The sequence below is a fragment of the Thermobia domestica genome, chromosome 15 (assembly GCF_964235325.1).
Source record: "Thermobia domestica chromosome 15, izTheDome1.hap1.1, whole genome shotgun sequence".
NCBI classification, from domain to species: Eukaryota; Metazoa; Arthropoda; class Insecta; order Zygentoma; family Lepismatidae; genus Thermobia; species Thermobia domestica.
The window spans coordinates 77,494,526-77,522,133 of NC_137468.1; the positions used below are offsets into that span (position 1 = coordinate 77,494,526).

The 27,608-nt window shown below is 36.1% G+C and overlaps 1 protein-coding gene and 1 long non-coding RNA gene across 11 annotated transcripts in view; one reads left to right on the top strand and one right to left on the bottom strand.

Moving 5' to 3' along the window:
- LOC145671102 (uncharacterized) overlaps nt 1-27,608 on the top strand; it is a 215,632-nt gene that overhangs the window by 92,200 nt on the left and 95,824 nt on the right. The gene's annotated exons all lie outside the window — the stretch shown is intronic.
- LOC145671101 (uncharacterized) overlaps nt 1-27,608 on the bottom strand; it is a 153,076-nt gene that overhangs the window by 68,507 nt on the left and 56,961 nt on the right. For 3 of the 10 annotated variants that reach the window (XR_014128444.1, XR_014128445.1, XR_014128447.1), the window contains one exon: nt 21,104-21,291. The exons of 2 other annotated variants lie outside the window; for them this stretch is intronic. This is a non-coding gene — a long non-coding RNA (uncharacterized LOC145671101). Of the gene's footprint in view, nt 1-8,829; nt 9,417-20,977; nt 21,292-24,750; nt 26,974-27,608 lie in introns of those variants that run through there. 5 more of the 10 variants (XR_014128451.1, XR_014128449.1, XR_014128448.1 and 2 more) reach the window with 4 other exon arrangements.

A 27,608-nucleotide genomic window follows, 5' to 3' on the forward strand; every position in this document is an offset into this window, starting at 1 on the left:
TGTCCCTTGTTATTCCCAGCGCTTCTTCCGTTACGGGAAATCAATATTCTATGTCATGTACTGTCTTTACGCTTGCTTAGGTAAGCATTTATTCAATCTCTCAACTCTCATGACTTAGGTCTATGTTAATTGTACTGAAAGCTACAGAAGAAGATTTCGTAAAGCATTCTTTGAAAAAGGTTAAACGAACAATAGGGCAAAAAACTACACAGGATATGTTCTGAAGAGCTTCAAAAGGAAATTTTTAGCAAACGTAATCGATTTACGTAAATATTTCAGAAGTTTCCTAAGAAAAAATAAGAGATAACACGAATTCGAGGTTTCACTAAATAAAATCACTTTGCTATAAAGAAAATTGCAACGTACAGGATAACCCACAATTATGTCTCACCTTTTATTGATATAAAATTCTGTTAATTTTAACGTTACAAATAGAGTGCATTATTATCTTTATCATTTTAGGAAAACGGTAGCTTTCAGAAATTACTTAAGAGGGCAGACTACTAAAAATGATACAAAAGCTAGCTATTTTTCTTTGCCCGTTTTTCGTAAGGGAAAAAAGACAATGAAATAGAACGTACCATAATAATAGGTAATGTTACTCTGCACCTGAAAATATGAATCAAAAGAATTTTCAGTGTTGCCATACATAGAAATTACAGTGTGGCCAGAATATGAATTACCCAAAGATCTAGGTTAAGGTAGCGACTAGAAAAATGAACTTAACGGTAATTTATGACTTACCATGTTGTCTTGGTTCCTTGTTAACTACTTTTTAAATAATATTTGTATTTATTTTGCACTGTTTATTACAAAATTATTTATTTTGAACTGTTTATTACAAGGAACCAAGACAACATGATAAACCATCAATTACCGTCGAGTTCATTTTTCTAGTCGCTGCCTTAACCTAGATTTTTGGGTAATTCATATTCTGGCCAAACTGTAATTTCTTTGCCAACACTGAAAATTCTTTTGATTCTTATTTTCGGGTGTAAAATAACATTATCTATTAAGTTATATTTCATTATCTCTTTTCACTTACAAAAAAAACGGGCAAAAGAAAAATAGCCTTTGTATCGTTTTTAATAGCCTGTCCCCTTAAGAACCAGCATTAGTAGCACTTTTTTTTTTTTTCGGGCGGTGTTAAACTTTCTTCACAGTCCATTTCAACATGTCTCCTGCACACGCACACACTTCTCCCTAAATATGGCTTCCAATGTAATCAAAACATGAAGTTTCCTGGCGTTTACCTTTTATCACTGTACTCTTATAGAACATATTGAATAGGCTGTCTTTAGGCTTTTCGGCGCAATTAGCCCCCCCTTCCCCCGTACAGCTATGGAAATGTTCTGTGGTTTTATAATGCATGCAGTGAACAATATCTTCTTAGGTTGGTGCAATAGGATAAACATGTTTAGCATACATACATACTTTTTGATATTTATTGTGTCACGATATAATCCAAGTATTATAATGACAACAGCACTCCACTCAGTGACAGACATATTACGCTTTTTAATTCATAATTTCCAAATTTTGTATGGGATCTAAGTTTGAGCAAGATACGCATGGTTTGCTAACATGATAAGTATGTGACCGTCAGAGTCCGTTGGACCAAACCATACGACAAACCGGATTTTCACTAATATTGACACACACACTCTTTGTGTCTTCTAACAAACTATACAACAACGCCAGATTTATTAACTTCCGTGACAACTGCCTTTGGATGCTCGGCATCTTACTGTTGATTAACCACCACCTGTACGCAATCGGCGTAAAGAAGCAAATTTCGTAGTCTCTTGATCTTTTTAAAATATCCATTGTTAATCCATTTCTATCCCTCATCCCGTCTTTATCATCTGAACACCACTGTTAGTAGCTGCTACATACAACTACATCGTAGCTGCAGTCTGGACGTAGTTACTTATAGAGATGGCCTTGATACTATCTTGGATATTAGTAGTAGGTTTTGCAACGCGCAACTTTTTTATAATTATGCTTTGGCATGGAATAGCATACAATATGAGAATTAAAAAATTAGTGTGATGTGTTTACTGACATAACTACGAATTAAAAACAGGGACAGAGTTGTGGATCAGCTAAGCAGCATTTCGTAATACAGTGATACCTATCTTCCTACGATTTCATCTTACGTATTTCAGTGGTAATCCGGTGAGTATAGCCGAGCAGTCTGAGGCATATATTAGGTTTTTGTGAGGTGAAACCCATTGGGGGTTCGAATCCCTCTGAAGAGCAAGGTCGGAATTTTAACTGTCCTCGATATTTCTGTATTCGTGTCCCTGTCGTGTTTGGAATACGTCGAAAGGACGTGAGGTGCCACTGGCGAACAATATCTCGGTTGAGGCGAATTAAAAAAAAAAAAAGTGGTAGAGCGTTCACCTCTGGTGCATGGGGTCCTTAGTTCGATTCCATCTTGCACCAAGTGAACTTTGTGGTGGATAAACATCGTGTGTGTGTTTTTTTCTCAGGCTTCTTCAGTTTTCTCCCATTTTCTTCATTCCACATTTCATTCATTTCTCATCATCAACGTCTCCTTTAGCCTAGCCGGCATAACTATGTGACAAAACTTAAAGATTTCATTTCATTTTTTCATCTTACGTATGGTTCTTGCTACGTATAACAATACTTTAGATTTTCAACTTCAGTTATACCATTAGGTTTACGTAAAGCAGTTATTTCTAAATGGCTGCGTATGACGTATTAGTGAGGTTTTACAATGCGAGAAAAGCAAAGAGAAACACAATGAGGAATGGAGGGGAGGGAATGACGTAGGAGGATACCAAGTATTGGCAGTATACGCCCAGTTATGAATCTACGAGTAGTATGCCAGCAAAACCATTGGCTACACTATCGTTATTCTTTCTTTCCCTATCACCATGTCTTTTATCAACGTCCTTTACTTTCCAGCTCCTTCCTCTCTCACTAAGAAAGTGAACAGAGACTGTGACGTCGCAGAGCATTTAACTGGAAATAACTGATGTAGTTATATCGAAGTATTTTCTGATGCCGACCACATTTACGGACACACTCCTATGAATATATAAAATACAAATTATTTATTGATTGGAAGTTGCGTCCCTCTTCAGCACTGAGGTTGTATGAGACAAGATCTACCACTTGCAATGAGATCTAATCCACAATCCGTGTTTATGTTTGGAGCAAGCACCTCCACCAGTAATCGAATCGTGAACCACGCATATGGAAAGCACGCGTGTTAATCGATTCGCCACGAAGTACAAATTAGAGGCAAAGAAATTAATATGCGGCTTCAGAAGTAAACCTAATATTTTTAAAGCTTTAATCTGAAGCTAAGCGCCTTACGTCACTCGATACGCTTGTTGTTCTTTAAAATTCAAAATATCGATCTACTTCTTTGCATCTTTTTTATTGTGAAAAGTACGCATGCGTCGCAGGGGCAAAGAGGGTAAGTGTTTTGACAACCTATAAATATGTCCTTTTGAACAGCAGATATTAATAATAACACCGTATTTTTCTTGAACGGCAGAATTATAGATATTTTCCTCATTGTGTCAATATTGTATCTCTGACCTGAATGCGCCAAAGGCAGCTTTAGTTTGGGAAGTCAAACACGGAGCTTGTAATTACTACAGCAAAAAGTAAATGAAATATACTATATAAACGGAATGTTTGATCTGTGAAATGAAAAACTTGATTCTCAATGTTTGTAGCTTAATGACAAATATCTATGTAGGATCTGTGAAATATGAAGCATATTTATTATTTATGTTTCCTATGCTAATGTTTGTTTTTCCTCAAAGGTTTTCTCCTTTTTTACACGAAGTAACCTACCTTCTTACCATCAGATAGCATCATTTTTTTTTATTTTCTGATAACATTTCGCTTTGTCTGAGTGTTCTGTACTAAGAAGTTTCTAACCCATTTATATAACTTTGTTGGGAGGGGGGGGGGGCACTAAGGCAATCCACAACGGATGGATGGCGAGTTTTTCGATTGTGGCTGAAAAAGTATATGGGAAACTGTAAGTTAAGCACTATGACAAAAGGATAGACTTAAAATTAAGCTAAGCGATCTCTCATGTAAATGAACGATATGGCTCCGATTACACAAATATTCATTTGCACACATCATAGAAACTTTGATTTCTTATAGAAGAGACCTGAGAAGTTCGTGCCCAACCTTGTCCTCAAACTAGTATTTTAACCCTTTCACAGAGGAAGTCGACTTTTGTCGACAGAACCAAATTTCCTTAACATGCGAATGTCGACTATAGTCGACGTGTTAAAATTTGTTTTTCCGTATCTTGGCTTTGTCGAGAGTAGTCGCCAAAGTTGTACCGTTCATTTTTGTTTGTGTTCTATTGTTTTCGATAAACAATAGAAATCACACAGAAAACCTTTGGCGACTACAATCGACAAAACCAAGATACAGACAAATTTTAACACGTCGACTATAATCGACATTCACAGGTTAGGGAATTTTTTTTCCGTCGCCTTCCACAGTGAAAGGGTTAAGGAAGATCACATTGTCTTGAAAAGCATATTCTTAGAATATTGCATGTATCGAAATTCATATTAGTCGAAGCCTTTCATGCTCTTAAACTGAACTGAATATCTACCCAGCAAGTGAATATTATGAGCAGCGAATACATTGAAGTTTTTGTTCCTCCAGTACAAATCTTAAAAGGAAAATACGTAACAAAAGTATTTTCCTTCATATGAAACTGTGATAGTGTACTAGTGTAGTTTCAAGGAGATTTCTCAATAGACAATTCTTCACATGCAGGAAAATCCAAAACAGTGACGTCCCACAAATCATTGATCAAATACAATGTATATGACTATTCTCGCGGACCACCGAATATATAACCGAGACGCATAATAGATAATCTGGCAATTTCTCCAGAACACCTCGGTATCATCATTTACTAATACAATGATCTAGACATGAGCAAACCGTCTTCAAAATAAGTAATTGAGAAACTGTAAACAGACCAAAAACGCGAAAGATTGGAGGCATCGAGGTAAATCGTTTCCCATTTTGAATTTAAATCTTATCCCAACTCCTGTCACGATTAGTAGCCATGGTCATGTAGTTACATCACCATAATCCAGAGACGAAGCAACGTTCGATGGAACAGTGGTACTCAGGTTCCCCTTACTTAATAATTTAAAAGCAAATAAGTCTGCTAGAAGGGTCTTTGCATCGTTTTCTTCTGAAATAAGGAAAACGCCATACTGTCAATTATCTATCAAAGGGTCGCATGGGTCATTCACAGTGCTGCACATCGTGCTCACTTATTTTGTTGAAGGTTTGAAGCAGTAACGCCGCGAAAAGCTAGACAAGATAATCCTGCTTTTCAGGATTAACAGTTCATCAAGTAGTCAAACACGGCTGAAATTGTGTAAATTGTGCTTTTAATTTCTCGATCTTGATTTTGTTCCTCTATTCTCCCGATCAGGCTGTCAAATTACGTATATTTCTCAACTAAAAAAAAAATCAAAAGGTGGTAACTGCCTCGGAACATTGGAATAAGGAGATGTAGTAAGAAGTTTTGCCAAAATGGTTTGCAGAAATTGAAGTACCGTACAAGAAAGTGTATTGAGTTTCGAGATCAGTACGTTGAGTAATTAGGAAATTTCATCATTCCTACTGCATTCCTTCTGGTAGGGATAAGAACTTAGCACTTCAATTGTAGTAGTTGTTAAGAAGCTAGAATGTCAATTTTCATGAACCATTGATTTGCAATCCCATGATTTCTGCGTGGTTTTCTGGACTCTCAATCTGCTACTTCATTCAAATAGTTCTCTAATTGCTCTTAAACACTAAGCCAATGTGAAAAATCTTGAACGACTACCAGAAACTGTACCTACATCTACAGGCAACCAAGACGAGTGTATATTGCTATGGAGCCATACGGGAGTCGGTTTTCATTATTCAAGTAGGTTATTAATTATTATTTACATGTATTATTGACTTCCGGGTGCTGTTGCACCGATTCTACTGATATCTAGATTTGCAACAGATAATGATTAATTCACCTTAAGGTATTAATGCAGACAATCAACAAGAAGCAATGATTCATATTTTTTCACTAATAATAAAAAAATATCTTATCGCATTTACAAATTGTCATGTCATTTTTAATAAATATCCAGAGATCCGCATGGTAACTAGAAAATAATAACTTCCATAGCGTATCACAATGAAATCTAAGATTCGCCCATTGTTCTATAAAAAACTATCGAGTTTACACTTGTGGCCAATAGAGGATCAAATAGCTATATGACCCTCTAAATTCTTAACATTATAAGTTGTCTTTTTTTTCGGATTAATATTAATTGACGTGTACAAATGGCCATTATGTAATAAAGTCATATTTACTCAATTCTTGTATTGTGGTATCCTTAATCCTTTCAATCTATCCCTCCACTTTAGCTACTTAATTTCCAGTTGTATATATACCTTATTTATCCACAGGGAAAGGAATTGGTCAACCTAACCGTGATCCACTGGTGACTCACCTAGATCGTTAGATCGGTCGAACATTCGGACCTTCAAAGTAATTTGGCTTTTTCCATTATTCATTCGCTTCAACGGAAGGAGTGCTCCTACCATTCCCTCCTTCTAGGCCAATACCGATTGACCAACCGGTCTGTGTTTGCACAATTGTGCAATTGCTCAACACTTAAGGTGAGTCCCATGACCTGTTTGCCAGTGACCCAATAAGGATAATGAAATACGCTCATTATGCGAGATGCCGAAGCCAGAGTCTCTCCCAGCTATACCTATTGGTATGAGAGACTCCGTTAGCGAGCAGCAGCCTACCAGCATCTGCGGTGTTAAGACAAAGCTCACCTCTACCTTGGTACCCAAACACCGAGGTATAAAATTTCACGGTATGAGCTCAGCCCGGCAGTCCAACCCAAATTCTGCAATTTCTGAGCACAACGGCGACTTGCATCCCGGCCGTGCGTATCCTATGACGTTCAAGCTCATACAGATTTGGAATCCACCTTATATGGTAGGTTAATGTCTCATATAGCCTTATTGCTGAATAGGGACTCAAAACTACAATATACAAACAATATATTATATTGTAAGCTAGAAAAACATTAGGATTTAGGAATATAAAAATTCAATGTAAAAACAATATGAATATTATTAATTAAACATAAATTTCCATCCAGCTCAAAATTACTGAAATATGAATTGGAATTCAAAATCAGTAGTACAAAGGAATTTCAGTGCGTAAAGACAAACTTGAACAGAAGGCTATTCCGCGTATGCTTGACTAAATCCGATTCCTTCCCTTCAAGTGAACTCGTTCGAACTTGATCGGGCACATCTGTCAGTAGTGTATGGGCTGTAAGAGAGTGTTTCTCTTTTCTCACATGAGCCAAATATTCCGCCCAAACTCAGCCATTTTCAGAAGAAGTATGTTTTATATTTTTCCAAGTGTTTGTGCTTTCTTGCTGGGCCGAAAACTGAGTCACTTTTAGGAGAGTTATGTTGTAGTCCTTTACGACGCAAAGTATAGTGGGTCAATGATCAGGAAACAGATAAGAGCAATGGATGTAACATAGCTTTACTTTAATGAAGAATGTGATTCGAAATTATGAGGTTTCCGTGACCTCAGCGTTTGGTTCTCCAACAAAGGGGACGAGAACACGACCGTGCACACAAGCCTCCACCATCATATCCTCCTCAGACTTGAAGGCGAATTTTGGTAGCCGGGACTACCACTGGTTATGAATTCAATTCTCAACACTGATGCTAGGAACCTCCCAGAATCCGAATGATATCTCACCTGGATGTCACTTATTTCTAGCAACCATCTAGCAACGTTAGTAATACTTTGTCTTTTAAAAGAAATTAACAAACACATCTGTAATTGGCAACTTAACTCGATTTGCACGAGCACGTGTGCAAAGCTGGTGTTCTGCCATCTCGATAACGTGCTGCCACCAAGAAATATTTTATTGAAATTTTTCAAGTTGCCTGCGATTCGTTCAAGGTTAGGTGAGATGCCATTCGGACTTGGGAAGGTTTCTTAGCATCAGTGTTGAGCAGTGAATTCATAGTCAGCGTTAGCTCCAGCTACCAAATTTTTGTCCTAATAGACCAAAAGTTATGACCATTTTAACATTACTTCGATTCCCGGTGGGAGAGCATTAAACATATGGTGGTTCGGATTCCACTTTAAACTATAGGTCCACGTCTCATATAGCCTCACTGTTTGAAATAAACACTAAACTTCAGCAAACAAACAAACAATATTTAACCATGTTTAATTTGATTCTATTACGAGAGCAACCATGATTTATATTTTTTAAAAATCGAGAAACGGATTTCTTGTATTTATTTTGTGTGTTTATAAATGATTACGTCATGTTTGTTTATTTATCTGTAGGGTCATGAGAAAAATTTCCATCAAACAGCGACCATTGAAGATAGCAAAATGAAACATTTAGTATCAGAACCAGTTCAATCCAATATTTTCTGAAATTCCATTTTTTTCTATTTCAAGAGTTCTGGATGTATTCTATCACCCAGTACAACAACTTAGATAAAACTTAGCCATTCCATTCTTTCCCATTAAAACATGGCTTCAAAGTGTGTGTGTGGGGGGGGGTAGGTGGGGGGTGCGGGGGTATAATTAAATCCAACTCGACCCAAGCTACGAATTCATTCCGATATTCACGAAGTTGTTTCCCTCTTAAGAAAAGTTTTTAGTATTTCAGTAAATGTTTAATGGTTTAACTAGCAATTCTTGATGTGTGCTCATAAAGTGTGTATTGAATCACTTCTCCTTTTTCCTTCTTTCTTCCTTTTTATAGTTTCACTTTCAGTGTAATCTGTGTTCACCGGCAAATTTTTATTTGAAGGTTATCTTCTTGAGATTATAAAAATAATTTCGTTTAAGAACAAATTCAAATTCAAAAACATACTTATACAGGGTGTCCAATATACAATGCAACCCGGAGTTTGGGGTAGTAGAACTTTTGAACCTGAAGTGATACACAAATAATGGTTATACCAAAATGAAGCCTTGTTCGTCCGTATATTTTTAAACTAGGAAGCAACGATTGAAGTACACTAGAAACCACACAGTGTTGCCAGATGTTACCGAAGGTATAAATCAATTTTTTTGCAAAACATGTAAATTAACTCATAATTCATACGTATGGATGGTCTGTCTTAATTTTCAGTTTGTTTAGTTGGAGTAGCTTGGAAACTATGGAGCAGAAAAAATATTTTTCATTTACACCGATAACTAATCGGATGAGGCCTCTGTAAGGAGGAACTAGGGAAATCGAAGTTTTCATAAATTAACACTCTGAATAGGCAACCATGCTGATGTTTCAGTGCATCAAAAGGTGTGTTAAGGATGTCTCATTATGCAATTCCTGAAAACAATGAAAAACAAACTTTGAAATTATCATGATAAAATTTTTACTTAGATGCACCCGGCAACACTGCTATTCATTTCTATTGGGCTATTTAAAGCAAGAGGTATACAAGAACAATTCTCCAACTTATTCAAGACCTAAAAACGAACGTTCGCAGTGCCATTGAGAACATTAACACTTATAATCTTCGTAAAGTTGCTGCCAACCTGGTGAAACGTGTGAACCAGTGTTTGAATGAAAACAGGGGATACTCCCAGCATCCGCTGTAGAGCTGGCAACTCATTTCTGATAGTAGCAGTGTTGCCGGGTGCATGGTACAAAATATCTTGAATTTCGGTTATGGATTTTTTATAAATTTTGACCCCTACATTTCCCTCAATAATTTCTCTCCCGTTGGTAACACTGCAAATTAACTTACATCAAAAAATAGGTACACGCCTCTTCTAAAACACAAGGCCTTAACCATATCAATCGGGTAAATAGTTCTTGAGCAATAAGTCACTAACTGAAAATGTAGAAAAACGCCGAAAATGACCTGGGTCCGAAAGTGTTAATTGGTATTACAAAATAATGTAATCACAAATTCGAATAATTAAAATTGAGACAAATACAGTATCTCACTATTTCAGAGACTACATCTTTAAGAAACAGCCAAGGAATTTTTTTAGATTTAATAACACGGCTGTAAGGTGTATTTTTGCCTCATATAAAATTTATGAAAAAGATTCAACTAATTTTTTATACTAAACTACGTAAATCTCGATGCTAGAGTAACGAAATTCCACCAAAATGTACTTGAACACTGTACATGAGCAGTTGAAGTGGATTGATTTAAGTCAATGATTTTTCCTCGATAACTATAATTAGCTTTTGATCAACTTTCGAAACACTTTTAATAACTAAACCAAATAAGCGTAGTTATATCACTTGCTGTGGTCTCATTCAAATTATTTAACAGTCGGTTTTATGAATATCAAGTCAGCTTAGTATCAGTGTTGTTAATATGTAATTGTATTATCTATATTATTGCTATTATTATTATTATTATTATTATTATTATTATTATTATTATTATTATTATTATTATTATTATTATTATTATTATTATTATTATTATTTATAGCATACGGTGCTCATTTTTAGAGCGCTCATCTCAAATTATTTTTCCCGTATTGTCGATACTAATTATTTAGCCCCTAACTTCGAGTGTTTAGGATGCATTAATGATGTGATAAACACAATTATGTTCTGCATCTGCATGTTTCACTCATTTTAAAATTAAAATTAAATGAGTGAAACATGAAGATAAAAAAAAATTTAAGAATTAATAAAAACAAAAACATTTTAATAATTAAAAAATAAACAAGATATATAGAAGTAAATGATTGTCGGCTTTAAGCAACCGTATTTATTTTGTATTTCATAATCCAGTTTTAATGATGACATACGAGGTCTGTCTAGAAAGAAACTGAAGTTTCAAAAATACGATGAACGAAACTGTCCTTGACTTTCTGCGTGCTAAAGTCGCGTGGTGCAATTCTTAGCAAGCATTTATAGTGGGGGTTATTGTGTAATCCCGTGTGCATTTCTTGTTAAAATTGAACTAACATTTGATTTTCATTCTTTCGGTGATGCTTTGAAATTCTGACACGGTTGCCATTTTTTTTTCGTTCGTCCAAATCCAATATAGCGGCTATCAAACAGGGTTTGCCTAAGTGGGCCCAGCCCGAAAAAACCCACCGAGTTTTTTCGGGTTGGACCCACCTGGAAAAACCCATCTTAAAACCCACCTGGGTTTTTGACTTTTTTGTTAGTGTATTATTGGTACAACTACGGTGATCACATTGAAAGTTATTTTTATCAGATTTTAAACTTTCTTTGGGCGAATTATATGCTTTCATGTTAAGATAGACAACAATATTCAACATAAGACCTTTATACAGCTCTAAATGCACTGAATGAATGAATGAGTAAATAAATAAATAAAACCCTCACCTTAGCTTGAGATAATTGTAGAACAAATTAATGTATGGATTATGCTTATAGCCTATGTGAAGTAAAGTAAGCGATTGTATATTTTAGAAAATACTTTCCATGAATAGTATGTTTCCTGATTCGGCACTGCCGAGGGACGTTATCCCTCATACGTTGACGGGTTTAAGGTCATAGGTGCCGGTACTAACAGTAAATATGTAAATACATTAGTAAAACTATTAGTATTATTTCTTACCTTTGATGGTAACAAAAGTATTCAGTAAAATTTGGTTTTCCAACAACAACAGTCAAGTTCAGTCATTTGTTGCTAACCTTCAAATAAGCATTCTGTAGAATCAACACTAGCAATAACGTAAGAAATCTTGTCAAAATTAAGAAGCTTAATGCTCGGAGCTCCGAAGACTACGTAACGCTTACTATTTCAAGTGCTGCATTCAAACTTCAATATTAATGGAAGTTTCGATGTACAGTAAAGCAAGCTGCATTTTCAGGGAAAACCCGTCGTGAAAGAAGTGTTCGGGAAATTCCCGCAATTGAATCCACAAAGCATCGAAAGTGAATACTTCAACAATAAAACTATTTATTTTACGCTGGAGGATATTTCATTTCATTTTAGACTTTTTGAAACATTTACTTTATAAAGTATGAATTATAGGCCTATCTTTGTTAATTGTTTTAAATTAATTTTCGGAAAAGACCGATCTTGCAACAAGTGCTCGGGTAATTCCCGTAATTGAATGCACAAAGCATCGAAAGTTAACTTCAACAATAAGACCATTTATTTTACGTTGAAAAATATTTAAGACATTTTGATGAATTATGTCTTTGTTTTAAATTAATATAGCTATTTGGTATTCACATTTGGTGAACGTCACTGAGGCTCCTAGGATGACTCGATCTACATTTGTTCGTTTGTCTGCCTTTACCACACAGTGTTCAACTTTCGGTCTTTTAAATTTTCAGGATACAAACCAGAGATACTCTAAATTTTCTGTTTAGATTTTGGCAGCATACCAACGTAAAATTACAAAATGGCGCGCTTTTTTTTTAAAAAAAATAGCTGATATCCACTGGCGAAAATCCCGGGGGGGATGATGGGGACATATCTCTTACAATCTTGGAACTGTCCCCCTAAATAATCCGATTGGAAATGTGTCTTTTAGGAAGAAATGTGATGATTTGTGTCCAACTGTCACAAAGGAAAGTGAGATGAAATTGATACCTCCCAGAATAAGCCTCAAATCTGAAAGCCTCCCAATGTTGAAGACAGCTCTGCTCCCCTACCCATGTTGTCCTGGAGTCCCACACAGGAGACATAAAATATGACGATATTATTATTATTTTACAACTTTAAAATCAGACTGGCAACATTGAAAACTGTTTACAGGGAATGCTCATATTTGGATCATCCCTTGTAAACAGTTTTCAATGTTGCCAGTCGGATTTTAAAGTTATAAAGCAATAATAATGTCGTCATATTTTATGTCCCCTGTGGAGGACGCCGGGAACGACATGGGTAATCCTCCCCAGCATTGTGTTTCGCCTTCATAAATATTTTGTACATCGCATATATATATATATATATATATATATATATATATATATATATATATATATATATATATATATATATATATATATATACCGTCTTACCCGTCCCCCCAATGTTGAATACAAATTTGCGCCGCTGCTGATATCCACGCTACAAAGCGCAATTTTAGGTCTTTCAAGTTGAAATTTTCAAAGTAGAAGCACGAGAGACTAAGTTAGCTGTATATATTTTGGCGGCATAAAATTTCAAAATGGCGGCCATTTTTCAAAATAGCGGGTATCCATGCTACAAGGTGCAATTTTCGGACTTGATAAGTTGATATTTTGAGGGTAGAAGCACAAGACCTTCTAAATTTGCTGTATAGATTTTTTCGGCAATCCAATATAAAATTTCAAAATGGCGGCATTTTTTTCAAAACAGCAGTGAATAGAAAGTTGTTGCAAGTTGTGACAATGACACTCATAAAATGTAAATCATAGTTTAACATTTTTACCCCAAAGAGACTGAAATATTTCGAAAAAAAAACAATTAAACCCGAAAAAACCCAATAAAACCCGAAAATACCCGAAAAAACCCACATGGGCCCAGGTGGGTTGGGTTTTTTCAAAAATACCCGGGTTTTTTCAAACCCTGCTATCAAAGATGGCCGCCTTCGCGAATGCACAGCGCTGTCTTTAAAAACCTATATCTCCCAAACTAATTGACCAATCTTCATGCAACAAACACCAAATGATGTAGAAAATAATATTTTTTTTTTAAAAAAAATGACAAGAATTATTACTTATCAATGCAATTAATAACGTGAGAAACAATTTTATTTCAAATTTTGGACATTTTATGATGTGTTTTCTTTATTTATTTTTTAAATACAAGTAAACGGCAAATAATTGAGAACAACGTTGTGTACCTTTTAAAAGAGTAATAAATTGTCTTTAAATCGCCATGTATATCATTCAGTTTGGTTAAGAAACAACGAAATTATAACAAATTAATATTTCCTTTTTTTTTTTTTTTTGCTTGATTTTTCCACATGAATAGAGGGGGCTAAGAGTAATAAAATAACCAGAGTCACTTTGCTGAAATGTTTCCAGTTGGATGTGTTGATATTATGATACGATGAAAGAGGAATTGAAATGGTCCCAGTCTGACAGGTTGGCCGAATCCAATATGGCGGCCATCAAAATGGCTGCCATAGCGAAAACATTGTTCTCGCTTACACCCGGTAAGCACCTATTATATTGATCCGTGGGTGATATTTCTGATGAGCGAAAATTGGTACTCTTAGTTATTGCTTTTACATGTAAATAAATTATGCTCATGTTTTCTTTTGGTATTAATTCAATCATGTTAAATATTGTAAAACACAATTTTATTTGTTCTAACAGACTTCATAATAATAATTCAACATCTATAATAAAACTTAAGAAGAACACTTAATGGGCGGTGAAAATAGTTTGCTCAGACAACACAAAGCTTTGAAAAATTATTAAACTTTGTGAACGCAAAAATACATATTTAAATTGTATATTATAATTATATTTTGCTAAGATAACGCTGAAATAGAAAGTATTTTGGACAGCGTTATACAGCAGCCGTCATGCGCAATATGGTAACATGCATCATCAGGAATAAGCACCATTTGTTGTTTCCAAAAAGAAGGAAAAAATGTTTGCGTACGTAGGATATCTCTCTGTTGGTATATGCATCAATATGTTTATTTTTAAAAATACCACCCATTTACTTGATTTACAACGCTGTCTATTTACAAAAAATATTTTAGAACGCAAAATACATGAATGTGGAGACTTAAATGTAGAGTAGCGAATGTTTGTGTGCGTAGTGTTTATCAAAGACTCTCTGGATTTTTTTGTTTCTCAGTGTGAAACTGTTTCATAGTTACACTGATTCTTCTTCAGAATTACTTCCTTCATAGTCTAACACATGATCTGCTGAATTTTCACACTCATTTCCACATTGACACAATTCCATGCAAGGTACTTTGTGTTTTTTGCAACGGCACGCATTGCTTCCAGTTTTACAGACACATTGAACATTCAACAAAATTGCGTCCGGCGCCGGTGGCTGCAAACACAGAATAGGCTGGAAACGATGTTTTCTTCTGTTCATCCGTAATTTGTTGGGGTGGAACTTCGGGATGGGGAAGGTGACTGTTTCTCCACACAAGGCGCACGTAATGGACTCTCCAAATGTGAGGTTTTAAACTTGCGCATATTGGTGGAAGTCGTTCCCGTTCGGAATTTTTGCGTGAGGAGAGTTGCCATCGCAACTCTGAGAGGTCGCTACTGGAGTCAGTGCCTGTTGAGTACATACACAACCGTCTCAAGAGGTCTATTCCGACGGACGTGGTACATACCACAAAAAATTGCTCTAAATTACTGCATATTTCATCGGTTGGTAGGTCCACATTCTGTTCTAAAGAGGCAAAGGACTCTAATATTTTTTGTCGCTGTTTTGATTTTCCAGTAAATTTTCCAGAAACATATGTGCCAGTCAATGCATGGAAACCTAATAGTCCTCTATACAAATCAGTTCCGAGAGCTGAATAGAGACCCCAAATGTAAATTACACGTCTTTCCTGGAGATGACCGACAAAGGTGACTTGCGGGCCAATGTCTTCAAAGTAATGTAACAGAAGCAGTGCTACGCCTGTATCTGGTGAATATATTGTCAAGTGAGTGTCAGGATATTTTCTTCGAGTGTGGATTGAATGGAGAATAATGATTGTATCCGCTTCTTCATGACTGTGCTTTTTCATCTCGTCTTCCAGCAAACCTGATGCTGCTTCTGCTCAATCCTTCAAACACAATGATAACCTGCTTCTGGGAAGACATATTTCGGAAGTAATCAATGGTCACTTTCGCCAAGAATGCTGTTAAATGTCGTTTTGTGCTGGAATATGAAAGAAAATAGCTCATAGATACATTACTGATGTTTGTGGAAGCATCCGCACGGAACTCGAGTGATGTATACCTCCACTTCGGTTAGCTCGCATTTTTTCTTTCAAGGAATTTTCGATGTACTTATCGAATATAATGCGAAATTTGTCTGATGATCGTGAGAACCACCCTATTTTTTTTCACAAATTCAGTTGCACGATTACCGCAGATTTTCACGGTCGAGGTCTTCTTCATGCTTTTTACAATTGACATTTCATCAATTATCATGATGTTTTTACTTTGAACATTCCTGTTCGAGTTTTCATCAATTTCTGACTCGATACTGTTGCGTGAATCTAGCATTCCTTCCAAAGTGCGAATAATAGTGGCTTTATCTGTGCTCAATAAGAGCGAACCATCTGCAGCAAAGAGTGCTCGAGGGATCGTAGATAGCTCAAACTCTCCAATCACTTTTTTATGTCTAAGTCATTGCGTGTACGACAGATGATTACAAAACGCACTAACAAACTTCTCTTCCTTCAATTTGGTGATTTTGCTGGCTACAGTTTTTGTTAGCTTCTTCGCCAGATGTTTGAAGGACCCCAAATTAAGCTTCCTCATTTTATCAAACAATGTCTGCGCGGAACCGTGAAGTCGAAATTTCACGAACTGGTCTGCTTGCTCTGTCCCCTTATCATCACGTAGAAGAATATCTGTTTTTATTTTCTTTGGAACAACTGCTTTGGTTGTGATGTTTACAAGTTCTCCTGTTCCAGCAAAATGTTTACCATAGTGATAAAATCTTTCTCAACTCGTCTGCGTTTTGCAACACTCGAGTTTTTGAAGTTCCAACGAGACGATGATGGTTATGCGACTGCACGTATTCCTTTGAACCATATAACATTTCAAATTCTTGGAGGACTTGAGTTACAACGGGTGCCGACCAAAGATAGCAATCTAGAGCTGACTCATTTTGTGTCAATCCAATGATGCCTCCTGTTAATTTCAGTGATCGAATCTGATCTTTTATACCGTGGTCTAAGCCAATCGATGTAAAAGGATGACCGGACTTGTTGGAGCAAAAGTTTCCTTCTTTTAGGCTTTCAAATACTTCAGGCTTGCTTTTCTGCAAATCTCGCATTTCTGTACAATACAGAGTGGTCATTCTGGCGTAGCTTAGTTGAACATTTGCAAAGAAATATTTTATAAGGTCTTCTTGAGCAGAAAGATGAAGGGACCAGTTGATCTCCCTTGTGGTCCGAATGTAGCGCAGCATAGCTTCAAATTGCTTCATATAGTTCCTTACAAACTTAGTCATATCACTCAATTGTCCATCTTCCTCTTTCAGAATGCTTCCAAATTTTTCCTCCTGAATAGTGCACATAATATTGTTATGTTCTTCTCTAATTTCCTGTGCGCATATTGGATCAGAAGATACCACAGTAAGAAGCTTGTCCAAGGTTGGATATATTTCTGTCTTCTTCTCTGGATATTTCTGCCATATGCAATCCAGATATAGGGAATAGAGAGCGACCACCATAAACGTGTGTGCTTCTATTCCTCTGTATAAATATTCTATCCCTGAATAATTTGATGGACGGTAGTGGGGATGTAAATTCCAGCAGCAACCCAACAGTCACCAAGCCTTCAATGTAGGATCCTAGAGAACGCAAGCATGCCAAGACAGTGTGGGGTTCACCCAAACGCAGTACGAATTTTCCTCTCGTATCCTCGCGGGCCATGAGTTTCTCTGCTTTCTCGTACAAAGGCATATCAAGGGTTACAACACATGGCCTCTAGAGCCTCCTAGAACTTTCCATTAGAATTTTATGGCTATTTCTGGAACTTTCTAGAAGTTTTGCATAAATGGTGATGTACTTGAGGTGCGCTAATAGAGGTGTTTGTCAGGGTATAGTATGCGATATATCAAACTACTTGTCTTGGAGAGTAGATCACGGATTCATGGTTGGTTTTCCTATAGGTCTCGGTCTCCTCTACTCATGTGGGAAAATCAAGCAAAAAAAAAAAGGAAATATTAATTTGTTATAATTTCGTTATTTCTTAACCAAACTGAATGATATACATGACAATTTAAAGACAATTTATTACTCTTTTAAAAGGTACACAACGTTGTACTCAATTTTTTTGCCGTTTAGTTGTTATTTTAAAAAATATAAAGAAAACACATCATAAAATGTGCAAAATTTAAAATAAAATTATTTCTCACGTTATTATTTGCATTGATAAGTAATAATTCTTGTCAATTTTTAAAAATTAATATTTTCTACGTCGTTTGGTATTCGTTGCATGAAGATTGGTCAATTAATTTGGGAGATATAGGCTTTTAAAGACAGCGCTGTGCATTCGCGAAGGCGACCATCTTTGATAGCCGCCATATTGGATTCGAATAAACGAAAAAAACAATGGGAACCGTGTCAGAATTTTAAAGCATCACCGAAAGAACCAAAAATCAAGTGTTAGTTCAATTTTAACAAAAAATGCACACGGATGTGTAATTTCAGACATAGTGCACCCCATTATTAACGGTAATTGCATCATCTGTCTTATCGACCGTTGGAATGAAGTTGTGTTCCGTACTTATTGCAATTTTGAAAATTTTGCAAGAGCAGTGTGTGCATGTGCATTCAATTTTCTTTTAAATTAAGCAAGACATTTATAGAAAATTTTAAAACGTAGCAGGAAGTGTACGAGAAAGAATGTGTGAGACAAAGCCAGTGTTTTGAGTGGTTTCAGTGTTTCGAAGCAGAAAGAATATCCATCGAGGACGAGACAAAACCTGGACGCCCATCCATATCATGGGATGACGTATGAAAAACTCGTCATTTGACCGTCCACGAAATAGCTTGAAAAGTAGAAATCAGTAAATTGCCCTATCATGTGATCTTAGTTGAAAAATTGAACATGTATCATGTTGCTGCAAAATTCGTTCCACAGTTTCTAACAAACGAAAAAACAAAAAATGGCTATGGCGTTGAGACAAAGACATAGTTGTCCCAGTAGGTGAAAAATTCTTTGTCGAGAGTCATAAAAAACACGTCAAAGACGCTTAAATCTTAAAATGATATTTAGTGCTCTGTTTGATTTTTGTGGTATTATTCATTATGAATACGTCCCGCCAGTGTTTCTTCCAGACACGTTTTAGGGGGGCACTGCCCCTCCGGAGTTCTGAGAGTGCCCCCCCGGACGAGACCAAAATAATACGTCTATAATCTATATATATAAAAGAGAACGTACAAAATCCTTTGTCCGCTCATCACGCTAATACGGCTGAACCAATTTCTTTCATTTTTGGGGGGTTATTAGGATTTGGACCCTAGATGGTTTTTATCATATCACTTTAATTTTTAATTACCAGTGTCTTGAGATAATTGACCATTCAAGTGTCCATAACGTACAAATCCTTTGTTATTAGTTCATCATAGGTAAAAATAAACGTATTTATATGCAACCCGCATGACCGTGTCACTCGGCGGGTTAACATAAATGACAGGCGATATACAGCGGAAAATAGCTTGAATCTTCTGTTTAAAATTTTTTAATTGATTTGCTTATTTTTACAGACACTTTTACAATATGCCAGCACCGGGATGACCGCAGCGAAGCGGGGCGGGTTAACATAAATGACAGGCGATATAATGTTAAGATTTACTGCAATCTTCTATGGTTTTTATCATATCACTTGAAAGCGAAAAAGTAAAAATTATCTAAGTAACAAAGTTTATTGCGTTCCGGGGTGACCGCAGCGAAGCGGGGTGAACGCTGCTAGTATAATAATAAATAAAATAGTACCTGCAGTGACCCCCTAGAATACTACGTGTGCCCCCCGGAACATTTTTTTTTCTGAAAGAACGACTGCGTCCCGTGGTCAAAGCATTAGCAAAGAATATTATTTGGAAGTGATGAGACGTTCGTGAGAGTTGCGAAGAAGAGATCGGAAAGTTGAAAAAAATAGAACATTGATGCTGCACCATGACAATGTGCTTCTAACCATATGACGCTCCACAGCAGGAAGTGCTTGCAAATAACAGTATGACTGTTGTACCCTAACCAACCTACTCGCCTAATTGAAATCACCTTGAAAATTCGCCGTTCTCATTCCAAAGAAGAGATAGTAAAAGAAAAAAAATCGCTACAAGACCTTCAGGATTTTCCCAAAAAGTGCATTCCAGCAATGGAATACGCACTTGAAACGAAGTATTAATAGCGGTAGAAACTACTTTGAAGGAGACAAATCTGAACTTTATCAAACGTTAATTGTAGTTCCTATGTTTAGAATGTTCGGTTTCTTTCTGGACATACCTTGTATTAAAATCCAAACCTAAATCCTAAGCATCTTTTATACGCAGTTTTCTACTCATTTTCTATTTTTTTTTCTGTAATTTATTAGTTATGCTTCTGCTATGTTATTAACTAAGTTTATTTTTCATACATCCACCTATATTACTATTCATTTTTAAAACAATTTGTCAATCCAGCTTTCCAAGGAAAATAAATATAGAAAATATAAAGTTCGGGAAACATCGTAAAAATACACAATTTCAAAAATTTCTTTGTCGAAGAGAGAGAGCATAAATGTTGGCGAAAAACGAATAAAATTACGGAGCTTGGGGTCTAACGTTCCCCACCTAATGATTATATTCATATGAAATTTCTAAATATTTTTACATTTCTGATTTAGAAAGAAATTGAAGCCTTCTGAACCACGCCCACTTTGTTCAGGAAAACTTAAAAGAAAAAGAAAAAATAATCTGTGGGATATAGAGCACATAATGTTGTAACGTGAGTAAGTGTAAATCGTTTTACCAACGGAATTTCATTTGCGGTAGTTTCAGTATGTCAACGAGATTCCACCATTGAGGGGATGACAACTATCAAATCTAATGATCAATATTCTCTTATTATGTTTTGCTATTTTTAATTAAGATTTGAAATACCACGATTCACATGGCATTCAATTTCATTGGATTCTTCTTTCTCTTCTTCTTTTTTTATTCTGGCTTTTTCATTTTTGAAATTGAAACAAAACGCAAATTTAAGCATACCTGTAGAAAGCTATTAAACTTGGTTGTAATAAAGTAACAACAACATTGCTCTTATTTTAGATACACTAGTAGTTTTCTTTTTCTTTCTTTCTTTCTTTTTAATATACAAGTGTAACTTTATGGAACACCGATATACAACATCTAAACCTTAATGCTTTACATTTAAATCTTAATTACGTGCAGCAAATACGCTGGTTCTGCTCCTTAGCAATGTGTCATTGGTGCTCTCCTGTTCCCGCGTTGTGTTTGTGTGTGTTGGAGAAGGGAGAGGATTCCATTGACTCATTTTGAATTATTGCACTTTCAGTCTTAAATTTCCCGTCATGGCGTTTCCTCGTAAGAAGAATGTCGTTGTAGCTTTTTCCCTATTAAAAAAAAAAAAAAAAATCGTGTTCAAAAGCATAAAATTAATCACGGGCAAATGAAATATATACACTTTCTAGTACAAAATATTAATCATTACTATCCATAGGAACATAGAGTTGTGAGATCAATTTATTCCAGTAACATATATGATAAATATGTAAATTGTGAATGCATTACATTACTTTTTCCTGCTCTAGAAGGTAACTATAACCTTCCTTACTGTGGTATAGTTGGGCCATTCCACGCGAAAGTGAGTCTGAACCCAAATTTTCGAAAACTGTCAAAACCAATGCATTGTTTCGTATATGTGAAGTAAATAGAACGAAATTTACTTTTTCACAAAGAAAAAGTTATTTATACTTAGAATTCACGTAAAATTTTAAGTCTAAGTTGTGAATTTGTAACATGTCAGCTGCGAGGAAATTTTTTATTCTTGTAATCGGCAACATTTTACGGTATATTGTGCATGTTTGGCTGAAGTAACTTCGAGCTATTCAAGATGTTCCTTTTTGCTACAAGCTGCAATTGAAAAAGTGTTTACAGGATAAAAATTGTTTATAATATCATTAAAGTTATAAACGTCAACTTGAGTGTCCTGCCCGTGACAGAAAACTACCAAAAGTTATTGTACTGAATTGCTAAATTTGAGAATGTGGTTCGTACTTAGTAGGAGTAACAATTTGCACGTGTACTTCACACTTACCAAATTTTGGACTAATACTAATAATATATTTCGATTTATTTCAATTTGAAAACTTGTCCTGCCCGTGACAGTGGGCATGCTACTGGTGGGATAGTTTGTGTACATTGGTTATTCATGATAGAAAATGATTCCATGTGCACTAAAATAAAGTTTTCTAAGCATGAACATTATTTACTTAAATAGAGGATTATCTATTACTGTCAGTATGATGTTTTAACTTAAAATAAGTATCATATAAATATTATCATTAGCGTTACCTTTTCGTTGGTTTCAAGGTAGCAGTGGATGGGAGTGAAGTAATTACAAAAAGGCCAGTATGGAACTTTGTGAAACAAAAGAAAGTAATTGTAGAATGTGCTGCTGATTTCGTAGTAGCTTTAAGCTCTTCGTTTCAAAATATATCTGTTTTACTACTAAAATCATCATGAACAGATTTTTTTTTTTAAAAAAAAAAAAAAGACTCTTTGAATAAAAGACGGGAAAATGCTCTTGTCAATTGAATGTCTCCAATCAAAACAATTTTTTTTCCTTGCAATTTGACAGCGAAAATTTAGTAGTTCGTCGAACTTTTAAATCAGAGCTTCGTCCGTGTAAAATCTTTAAATTTCTAACAGACTTTTATTCAGATTCTGAAAATGATGATTCCGAAAGCCATGAAGCTATCCTGAGGGACGACTTAGGTAGGCATGTTAACAAGGCTTGTGTTAGACCAGTTGTTGAAGATATAAGACAAGGAACATTTTTGATGATGGAATTTTTCTCTAGTGGACAGAAAAAGAAAACATAGACATGCAACTATCGCACAAAGCCCAGTGGAAGAGGACGAAGAAGTCAAGGAAATTCGTATCAAGACAGTAAGCGATTGCGGTAAAAATTTTCAAGACTGTTGGAGATGTGCCTTACGTGCATTTCGATCAAATAATACATGTGATACCAGCAGTGCCGTGCCGTGGGGAGAAGGGGCGAGCGGGGTGACGGCCCCGGCCGTCAAAGTAAAGGAGCGCAAAATTCAGGAGGAAAAAAATAAAAGATATATATGAAATGAAAGGAAAAAGTATTAAAAAGTGCTCAAAATCAAAGAAAAGCAGGATTTATTTTTGAAAATGTACTACGCGTCGCGCCAACCATGGTGACGCTTTGCGGCTGGTCTGTCAACCTCACTCATATTTATGGGGCGCCGTCGCGACGCGTCGTATACTCTCGCCCCGGGCGCTGATTTCCCACGGCACGGGCACTGGATACCAGCACCTATTTTATATACTGTTAGACAGTGTTTTGTACGAATTTCCCTACAAGGTGGGTGTAAATGGGCAAATAAAACCATTTCCTAAAGTGTAGGTGGTGAGAAATAAGTGTACGACATATTATTATTTTTATGTGATAAAAGCGAGCCTCAAGTAAAGTAAATAAAATTATTTGTGTACAATACTATAACAGAACAGCAGAAATTGACTTATTTTCGATTTTATTTCATTTTTGAAATCATTCTTATTGAGATTTTGTGTATTGATTCACACGGTGTCCTGCCCGTGACAACCATGTGTCCTGCCCGTGACACAGTAAAGTTTAGTTTATTTATCAATACAAATATTTGGTAAATTTATCTTATGTGAAGTTTGTTTAAAAACTTCATCATTTATATATTTCCGTTTAAATAAAAACATTTTGAGCTAAGAATTCACAGAGTTTTGTAACATTCACTTGGTGCGTCGAAAGTCACTTCTCTTTTTTGTCCCCGCCCGTGACAGACAATTAGGAATTAATATTTTCTACTCTAAACAGAAAAAAATACTGAAAACATCAGCTACATATACTCCTAAGTCTGTACTGTTCGTATATCATACAATTAGCAGAATTTATGTTGTACTTTTAGAAATATACAACTTTAAAGCATCAAAAATGTAGTGTAAATGTCCTGCCCGTGACGATGGAATGGCCCAGTTGCAAATGGGTTCCTCTTTTGATGTAATCAACATTGTACTTACTAGATTGCAAAGGCAGAGGACACAATTGAAATATATCAACAAGTGGAAAATGTCAATAAATGCTTGTCTCTGATTTATTGAAGGACTTCCAAGGGTACTTAAAGCACACTTTCCAAATGATTTTTTTTTTTAAACAGGATTCCAATCATTAATACCCAGTAGTTTGTCAAAAGTTGAAATACAATTTTATTCTTCCTCTGCTAGTGACATATTGACTTGAAAATGAAACGAAATCTTTAAGTTTTACGTCCGACGGTTATGCCGGTTAGGCTAAAGGAGACAGTGATGATGAGAGATGAGTGAAATGGTGGAATGAAGAAAGTGGGAGGAAACGGGAGAACCCCGAGAAAACCCACGAGCACGGTGTTTGTCCACCACAAAGTCCACACGGCGCGAGCTGGGATCGAACCACGTACCCCAAGCACAGGAGGTGAACGCTCTACCACTGAGCCACCGCGCCCCCCATATTGACTTGAATTAGCCCAATTCGAACAACTAGTCGGTGTGAACGATTTAACAGAAAATCACTTACTTCGGTCAGTTTTACATTGACATCAGCACAGTTAGAGAATTTTTGTGTCAGATCTGGTTCGAAATGTACTTAAATTTCACATGAAATAAAATTGTACAGAGTACCAATGAAATCAGTTACCGTTCATATAGTAACACAAAACATCATTGAAACTAAAATGAAACTGAAAGATTAGTAAAAACTATCATAAAAGAGCTTATACAGTCACACAAGGAGCACGAACAGAAAGGGGAAAAAATGACATTTCCGTTCATACTCCACAGAAAGTATGAGTTTATTTCCTTTAACATACTGACCAACAGAATAATTTGACAACATTCTCATACTTGAAAAAAAAAATCGCAGACTATGATCTCTTTAAAATTAAGTAACAAACAGGTAAAGATAATTGTATAGCGAACAGGGAATTAACTACGTATTACTAACAGGAATGATAACATTTGTTATTTATCTCTTATCTCAAATATAGTATCTAAATACATATAACTTTTTATTTAAAATATAATGATACCAGGATCAGACCGAGAGGGAGCGATTGGGGCGATGCCCCCCCACCCCCACCAGAAGAGGAAACTTATTTTATATATAAATAAAACTATCCCAGAGTGTGGAGCTCTTAAAAGTAGCTCTAAGTAGCAGTATTACACCCCCCCCCAGAAGTCCATCTGGATCCGCCCCTGATAGATACACGATTTTTTTTCCATTATGGGGTATCTCTTTGTTCAGTTGAAGATTCAGAAAAGGCAAATTCAGATAACTCCTCATCTTCTATGGTCATTTTGTTTTTGTTACCGATTCAGTCAGAGCCCAGGATTTCTTTGCTTTAGATTCTGGGTCATGACTTTCGGTGAATAGTCGGGGAGTAGAAAACCATTAAGGGCCAAGGCCACAACGGCCAAAAGCCACGTAACGCACCTTCATACCTCTGTGTCCTGTTGAGCCTTGGCTTATCCCTCCCTCTCCAGTGTTAATAACCTAATTTGCACACTGTCTTAAACCATACTTTCTCTCTCTCTCTCTCTCTTTTTCGAGTAAAGTTTCTCCTCGAACAATGCCCAAACCAATACTTTTTTCATTTAAAAAAATCTTTCAGTATTATTCTCTTCTCCCATTTCGTCGTTGGTTTGCCGCTTAACGTATCTAATTTTCTCAATTCTCCACATCCGCATTTCGAAAGTCTTCAGCCATTTCCGTCGTTTTTGTGCAATGAGCACGCTTTTACTCAACAGGAAACATTTTGTTGGTATTTTTATAATTCCTTTTCAGTGATCCAAAAGCTAAACTTATCTTTTCCTAAAAACATCTTTCTTTAGAGTTATTTTTTTACTTTCCGATTCCATTTCGTCAATAATATTATCGAAGTTCGATATTTCTTACCTGTTGTACTTCATCCACTTCAACTTTTATACAATTGTCACAGTTTCTTTCTGTTCTTTTCGCCAGTGTTTTCGTCTTGCTTTTGCGTTTATCTTCAACCATATTTTATCAGCGTTTGTTCAAATTTACCAACATCATATCAAGTTCCTTCTTATTCAGATTCCACAATATCAACATCTACAAGTCGAATATACGCAAATTAACTATGTACGAGGGTAAGTCAGTTTGTATCTACAATCTATTTTTATTATTTATTATCACAAGAGTACAATGTTTTTATTCATATCATTTTTCAACATATTCACCCTGCTTTTCAATGCCGTGGTCCACCATTGCACAAGCTTCCTTACACCAACTACAAAAAACGTTTTTGGTAGCGCAGCAAGCCACAAACGCACCGCTTCCTTCACCTGTTGATTGGAGCTGAATCGACGGCCTCTGAGAGCATCTTTAAGTGGACCAAATAGATGATCATCCGACGGGGCGAGATCGCGACTGTATGCAGGATGCTCCAATACCTCGAAACGCAGCATCTAAAGAACTTGAACGATGTGGACGCACATTGTCATGCAACACAAGAACGCCTTCCGACAATAGGTTTCTGAGTTTATTACGAATTGCTGGCTTCAACTTGCTTACCAGCATATTACTATACCTTTTACTGTTTATTGTTGACCCCTTTTTCAGGTGATCTTCCAGTATATGCCCCTGTGTGTCCGAAAACACTGGGAGCATCACTTTCCCTGTAGAAGGTTGACTCTTGAATTTCTTGTTAACGCGCGATCCGGTGTGCTCCCATTCCATCCTCTGGCGTTTGCTTTCTAGTTTGAAGTGATAAATCCACGTTTCATCTCCATTGATGATTTGCCTGAGAAACGCTTCACCTTCGTGAGCATAATAGTCCAATAGGTGCTGACAGATTCTCACACGGTTTCGCTCGTGCTCTTCATCGAGTTTTTTTTTTTTTCGGAATCCATTTCGCACATACTTTGTGAGAGTTGAACCTGTTATGCATGATGCCTGTATTATCCCTGTATTGTGGTGAAAGTCTTCTACGCATTTCCGCTCCGGGTACACCTTCAGACTAAAAAGAAAAAGAAAGAAATTTGATAGAACACTGTTCTTCTTCGGTGCACACAGAGAGTTGCGCAGCCATCTTTACTTTGCAACAGCACAAAGCGAACTGATGTGATGACGCTGCAACCTACTACAGGCGAAGCTAATGGTGACACCTAGCGTCTGGTGAACAGGATAGGTGCTGATTGCCACGGGTGCTGACTGCCACAGCCAATTATTGGTGCTGATTGCCACGACTGTCCAGTGTTGCCAGATCTACTGATTTTGCAGGAGATCTCCTGCGTTTTCTACGTTCTACTGATCTACTGCGAAAGAAAATGAAAAGTGAACAATCTCCTGCTTTTCCTTACTTCGAGAAGTTGAATTATTATTATTATTATTATTATTATTATTATTATTATTATTATTATTATTATTATTATTATTATTATTATTATTATTATTAAATTTTCAATGTTTCCTCACATAAAAAGACGAAATTTCTATGTTATAATACGCAAAGCTCTGTAGAGCATATAGTTATAGAGGTTTACTGTGTATAATATGAATCCAAAGAATACAACTGTACGTCATTCTCTATATGCATTCTCTATGGTTAGCGTTTTTATTACTTTCTGTAAGATTTACAAGTAAGTGTTGTTT